The sequence below is a fragment of the Cyclopterus lumpus genome, chromosome 6 (genome assembly GCF_009769545.1).
Source record: "Cyclopterus lumpus isolate fCycLum1 chromosome 6, fCycLum1.pri, whole genome shotgun sequence".
Taxonomy (NCBI): Eukaryota; Metazoa; Chordata; class Actinopteri; order Perciformes; family Cyclopteridae; genus Cyclopterus; species Cyclopterus lumpus.
The window spans coordinates 16,622,533-16,629,501 of NC_046971.1; positions in this window are offsets into that span (position 1 = coordinate 16,622,533).

A 6,969-nucleotide genomic window follows, 5' to 3' on the forward strand; every position below is an offset into this window, starting at 1 on the left:
AGCCTTACTTTAGACACAGTCGTTCATTATCAGAACCTCTAGGCAAAAGCATTTCCCCTGTTTGATCCCAGTCTCAGCGAAATCCTGAGAGCACATTCCTCTTAGCCCACTCAGAAGATGGTAAACCCCCTTCAGTCGAGATGTAAGGCATACAATGGTAATTCCTCAAAATCCTGGTTCGCTGTAATCCTCTACGACTAAAGGACGAGAAAGGATTCCCAGTGATGTCAGGATCTATCTGGATACAAAGGGATGCTGTGCAGTGTGCAGTAAGAGGGCTTGTGAAACATATTTTTATACACTACATAGATCTAAATTCATTTAACTTGACATTAGACTTTTAGGTGTATGATGTTTTCTCTTTTTCAGATGAAAGGTTCATTCATATACTTTCATCAACGTAAAGAAAAAACATTACAGGCATTATGTAGATAGATAGATAGATAGATAGATAGATAGATAGATAGATAGATAGATAGATAGATAGATAGATAGATAGATAGATAGATAGATAGATAGATAGATAGATAGTATAATCCTCATTAACCAGTGCATAAAGTGGTGAGCCAAAACCCTCTAACAAAACCCTCTCAGTGTTCATTAGCCATTGAGGCAAGCCGCTCTTGGAACACGCCACCCCTACTAGAATAATGGGCCACTTTACAGGCCTCCAAGTTAGTTCACATAATCTAGAGCTGGGAAACAGCTCGCACAGGGTTCATTGGGAGGAGGGGTAGTTTAATTGTTTCCTTCGTTTTTGTTTTAGTGAACCCCCCTCTTCTCTCTCTTCTTTTAGTTCTGAAAAGGGGGCTAACAAACATGCAATGAAGGGGATTGTTTTGTGTTCCGCTGGACAAGTGGGTGAGGTAAACAAAACCAGACTGTAGGGTCTATCATCTGGGCTCGGCAGGATGGGATAGGCCGAGCAGTGGGGAGCGACACACATACAGAGGGAGGATTGGTCTGGGTTCTGTGGAGTAAGAGGGGTGAGTGCCGTTTTGGGGGTAGTGAGGGTAAAGGGTCCTGGGGGAGAGAGAGCTGAGTGTTTTTTTTCCAGGAAGAAACGGGAGGTGGACATGGGTGCTGAGTTTATTCCTCCGAGGGTGGGTATTGTATTTGGTGCTGAAGTTCTCATGCATGTCCCGTTTTGGCTCCATAAAATGTTGGAAAGTGATGGAGCTCTCCACCATTAAGCTCTGCGCTCCCACAGCTCAGGCTATTTACATACTCAAGAGGAACATTAAGGCCGGCCTATCCCCCAAAGCCGAACAAAGAAGCACACAAACCTTCCTCAGAGGCCCATTACGCACTTAATTGAGGATTTGTGGAATAGTAAAAAGGGGCAAAGGAAGAGGAAGATTGGTGAAACCGGGAGGGGTAGTGGGTGAAGTGGGCAATGTCACTGGGTTTATTGTTTTTTCTGTATCTCTGGTCAGATTAGATTTGGGCTAAACGGCAGGAGGATAAAAAAAAAGAGGATATCTAGCTACATCTTTATCACCATATGGAAACTCTAGGCATCATCAAATCCCTTTTTCTCCTCTATTTATCCCTTTGCTCTTTATTCCCCATTTGTTGATCCCTCCCATTATCCTCATTATGAAACTGTCATAAGAGCTTTACTACAGAAAGGAAGGATATGAGGAGAAAAGCAGCTTGAGCAATTACAATATTTTTGTTTAAAGCTCAACAGAAGTTAAATATATACTATCAATCTGAATATATTTCTAAATATTTTTGTAATGCTTTTTGGATTCTGTAAGGTCACATGGTCCAATATTTTAAACTGTCAATCATATAGCGCTCTTACGTTCAAGTAAAAGTGAACTATCTCACTGCTTTTGTTCTTATATGTCACGTGCTGAGGCATGAAGAGAGCAATGGCACAGACCAAAGGAGCTCCATCTGATAACCAGTGTGAATCTGTCAGATTGCATCTTGTGACAATTGTTCAGATGAAGTCCTCTATTTGTTTTCAATGTGCTTTAATTACGAATCTGTTGTTGCTGCACAATGGGCTGATTGTTTTCAATAGCATGGTCTTTGGTGCCAAGAAAAAGAAAACAAGAGCCCCCCCCCCCCCCCGTGTTTGGCCCCTCTTCCCGTTAACAATCACTTTCAAAGCAATTTCGTGACTCCCCCTGCTGACCTGAATTCCGATATAAGAGGTGCCAATGGGATGTGGGTGGTTTGGGGGGATTCTTTTGGGGAAGGAGGAGGACAGGGGGTGCTGAGGGGTTGGGTGGGAGGAGGCCTTCACTGTAGCACAGTAAATACTGACTCAATCCCCCTCTGGGGCCCCCCACCCATGTAAATGTTAATGTCTTAATGTGATATTAATTCTGTTTAGTCTTTTTGAAGAGAAGGATAGAAAACTACAGATTGAATCATTTAATCATTATTTGAGAGCTCTTTCTTTTAAGAAATAGCCCCTATTAACCAGATCAAGTTGTGAGAGGAACTTGTTTGTGTATTGTCTGTGTTTGTAAGGATGTGTTGGCCAATCCCTCTTATCTTAGTTACGGTGGAAATGTGTTCAACAGATGAGAGTCAAAATCATATATTCTCATATTACAATAAATACAAAGCAATCGGTCCTGCACATAACGTCACCTCAACTAAATCTCCATCTGTATTCACCACTTTTTTTTGCCACATGAGAAACACACTGTTTGAAGTTGTGATTCATCCCTTACGCATCAACACCGATTAGATGATCAGTTTAATGATCGCTACTATCTCATAGCAAAACGGAAGAAATGCCTCGACCATGGCTAGCGGAGAACTATCGTTTTGCCGCCCGGCAGCAGACTCGCTAGTGAATGCCTCTGTTTCTGTTCCTGTGCAGTCATACAGAAGGAGAGCCGGGCTCTTTGTTTGGTCCACCCATGGGAAAGGCCTCACTCCGTTGTGCTCTCTGAGAACCGAAACACAGATTCTATAGGCAAGACTAAAAGAGAAAAAAAGCATGAATCCCACATATTAGGAATATTCACATCACATCAGGAGTAAGTGATGAGGAGGAGATGAATCGCAATTCAAGACCTGAAAAGCAATGAGCGGGCAAAGGAATATGGGGGAAATCAAGTGCAGAGACAAAGACAACTGGATGATTTTAAGGCAATTAGGAAGGAATGAAATTAAAGAAACGGCTAAGGGAAGAGAAAGAATCTGAGAGTATTGAGAAAGTGAGAAAGAGAGAGAGACAGAGATAGACGAGCATCAGAGTGGTAAAGAGTGAAAAGAGGAGCTGGATGGTACTTTGGCAGCTTCTGCGTGTTCCCAGGAGGATTACTCAAGCACTCGATGCCACAGACTGCCAGCAATATCAAAGAGAAGCTCCATGAATGGAGACCCACAACCACACACACACACATACATCTCTGAGGATGTCTGAACTCTGGTGTCTATTTCACCTGGTTACTCTATTTTTTTTCTTCAGTTCTACTGTTCTTTTCACTTCCTTTTTCTTTCTTTCCTCCACTTCCCTCCATTTTCCCCATATTGTTCCCAGCATCTCTTTTCTCACTCTCTAACTTTCTCACTCTTTCTGTATCCTCTCCAAGCAGCAGGGAGAGGAGAGGTGTGACATGGCCAGTCACAGACAGGTAACATATGCTCCGTCTTCAGGCTGCTTGTGTGGCCCTTACGTACTGAGTTGAGAACCACCACCCCCCACCCCCCGCCCCCCGCCCCCGCTTGCACCCCGCTTGGTCACTCCATCATTTGGCCGTTTATCTCAACCAAAGAAAGAGTTCTATATTTTACTGTCTGTCCTCCCCATCTCTTTTATATCTTTCTGTCACTCCCACACATTAAAGCCACTCTCCCACTCTATCTAACACTTCTGGTAGTGTAAAATATTAGTTTATTTGGCAGAAACTGAAGTGTTTCCACATTGTTCTTGGATGTTATTGTTTTTCCCAGGCGCTAAACAGAACTGAAGAAATGTACAAAATATGAAGGCAGCGAGGAAAATAGGCAGGAACTATCTGCCGTCTGGCTTTCTCAGTTGTCGGGCATATAAAAGTCTTCATTTAATGCTTATTGGTGATGGCTCGTTTGCCATCTGGTCTGCCGCTTCCAGTGATCTTTGAGTATTACAAACACATCCATCCAGAGGAATTTCCTCTTATTAATTCTCAAGCACAGCCAACTTCTTTAATCAATCCAGAAAAATGCCAGGATTTATTGGTCAATTCCTTAGTAAAGCAAGTAAATCAAGAGGCTATCGGTTAGCATATAGATTTTTTATCCGGGGGTTGCAACTTACCTTTTCTTTCTATGTTATTTAACCATGGCTTGCATTTCTCCACAACTCCCCTCCCCCTACCTGTCTCTGTACCTCACAGTAGAACAGCTTATATTTACCACACAAGTCCATGCAAACATCTACTCTGCCCTGAGTACCCCGAGCGATGTCTAGCCTAATTAAAGCAGCATCTTCACAGATGGCTAACATGACAGATTCTGAGAAATATGATTTGGACTTGTTTCACTTGGAAACTCAGAAACGATGCAGGCTTTTGTCTTTGGGTGGGAGTACCTCTGTGCGTTGTATTGTGCGTCTTTGCGTGCATGATTACTCGGATGCATTTATGCTCAAAGGGGTTAACATATTCATGATTGCATGATGGATGTTCAATCATTAACTGTTGAAACTAAATTTAACATTAACAGTAACAATAATTATTACTATATGAAACACAGCTAAATATTGACGTCACACACTTAACATAGATTTGATTTGTCTAAATTATCTAAAATAGAAATTTCCATTTATTAATTGTGATTAATGGAATCTGTTCGAATGACAATAAAAATGAAACTGAGAAAATAAAAGTATTAAAGAGAATATGTTTGCTAGAACCACATATGGCAAGACAGGAAATCATTTATTTCTATTATTTTCCGGCACATACAGGTGAAAAGGACTAATGATGCACTCCACCATACAAATTCCCGTACACTAATGATGTTCTTCTCTGTAAGCGAATGCTAAATATCTGCATAATGTGTCGAAGCAGACTTACATTGACAGTTGTTATTGCTACATTAACAGCATGTAACCCTCTCACATGATAAACGCGTACAGAGAAAATCCACCCCCTACAGATTCAGGGCATGCATTTATATATTAAATGACTCACACTGCCTCAGAGCATGTGAGTGAGCCTTGAATGTCTGTTGTGTTCATTCATGTAAGGCAGCAAATGCCACAGTACAGTAGTTTAGAGAGCAGCCTCTGGGAAAAGGACACAACGCATTAGCTGCATGGACACTTTCCTTTACTGCTTCTCCCAGCAATTACACTGAAGGCCGAGGCCTCTTCAGATTGCAGCCCCGCCACACAATGCCTAAGGTAGGCCCCAGACAGTTCCTCTCACCAGGAACCACCAGCGGAAAATACCGCGCATATTAAAAATCAAAAAAAATGATCTCGAGTTGGTGGCAGAGAGCCAGACTCTTAACGCACCCTTTGGCTCGTCATTAATTGACAAGCCAAGAAGAATGCTGAAGACAATCGACTGAAGGTGCAAAGACAGTTGGTTTCCATGGTGACATTGCTGGTGCTTTGGAAAAAAAAGGGTTGCTCGTGCGTGCGGTGCGTGCGTGCGAGCGCGAACTACAGTGCTCGCGTTTTAATATGAAAGAAGAAAGAAAGGGCTGCAGGCAGCGATTGGCTCAAGAGGTGGGTGGCGGTGGGAAGGTAATACGCGTTTCTTTTTTCTCTTTGTCTTCCTTCAAGGAGCGTTTTCTTGCACAAATAAAAAAAAAACTTGATATAATGAGCTCATCGTGGGTAAAAAAATAAATAATATTTTTAAAAAAAAGATAGCCTCCAACATTTTGGAGAAAATACATATAAACTACAGCAAATCACTATGCGGACGGTTTTCTTTCTCAGATCGAGCACGTTTACAAATACGTGGATCTACATTTACTTCGTGAATCTGTGAGAGCAAACCTGAACAAATGTAATGCTGCAAAGACACCTTCTGAACTATAACTTGTTGACTGATTGATCACAACGATCCCTGTAATGCGGAGATTAAAGGAGCCTGGTCGCACCGACAGGATCATTGAGTTCAAAGCGACTTCCGTTCCTTCTGAAACTACAACAGGAGGACGTTTCCCGTGTGTCTGCAGCAAGATGCGGAGGCATCCCCTCGGTTTAGAGGAGATGAGGCACGTCATATTACACATACAGCAACCGCACCAACGTGTTGCGCACGGCTGCTGTCAAACGTACAGAGACGCCGTTTTGATCGAATTCCCTGTGATGCAACAGCAGGAATAATGGTTAACTTAGATCATGTATCGACAGCAACATTAATTCCACTTTTATTGAATGCATGCACGGTCGAGGCAGTGATCTGTGAGGCCATGAAGAAAGATGTGAGTGAGTGCAGCATGTGCAGCGCGAGAAATATTGTTGACCGTCAGCGCTCCGGGACTTTTCACTGCAGGTTGTCACATCTATGGCTTAATCTATGAGCATCTATGGAATATTGCACAAAGAAGAAGAAAAAAAAACCAAGGGTTATCAAGAGGGGGGTCTGCAAACTGGTGTTTTACTGTATATGTAAATGGTTTACCCACACAAACTTGGATCGTTTCTTGTTTAAAGCAATTATTTCAATTATCAAACAATAACCTGTGACTTGTTATGAAAAACAAAAACAAATGCAGCTACAAATAAGCCGTGAATATACTCATCACCCCCAGCACCGTGCGTGTATTGATCTTGTGTGCAAGCTAAAATAAATAAAGAAATAAAAAAACAGCGTCTTACCTTTGTTGAAAATCAGGATGAAAAAAAAGTTTTTGGTCTTGTTCCCCTGCAGGGTGTCTTCGTATCCGCGTCAGGGGGGAGGGGTGGGGGGTCAGCCACAGCGGTCCAGGACAGGAGCGCGTCTCACACCAAACGGAGAGCTTTTCTGTGCGTTAAATCCGAGGAGCTCCGCA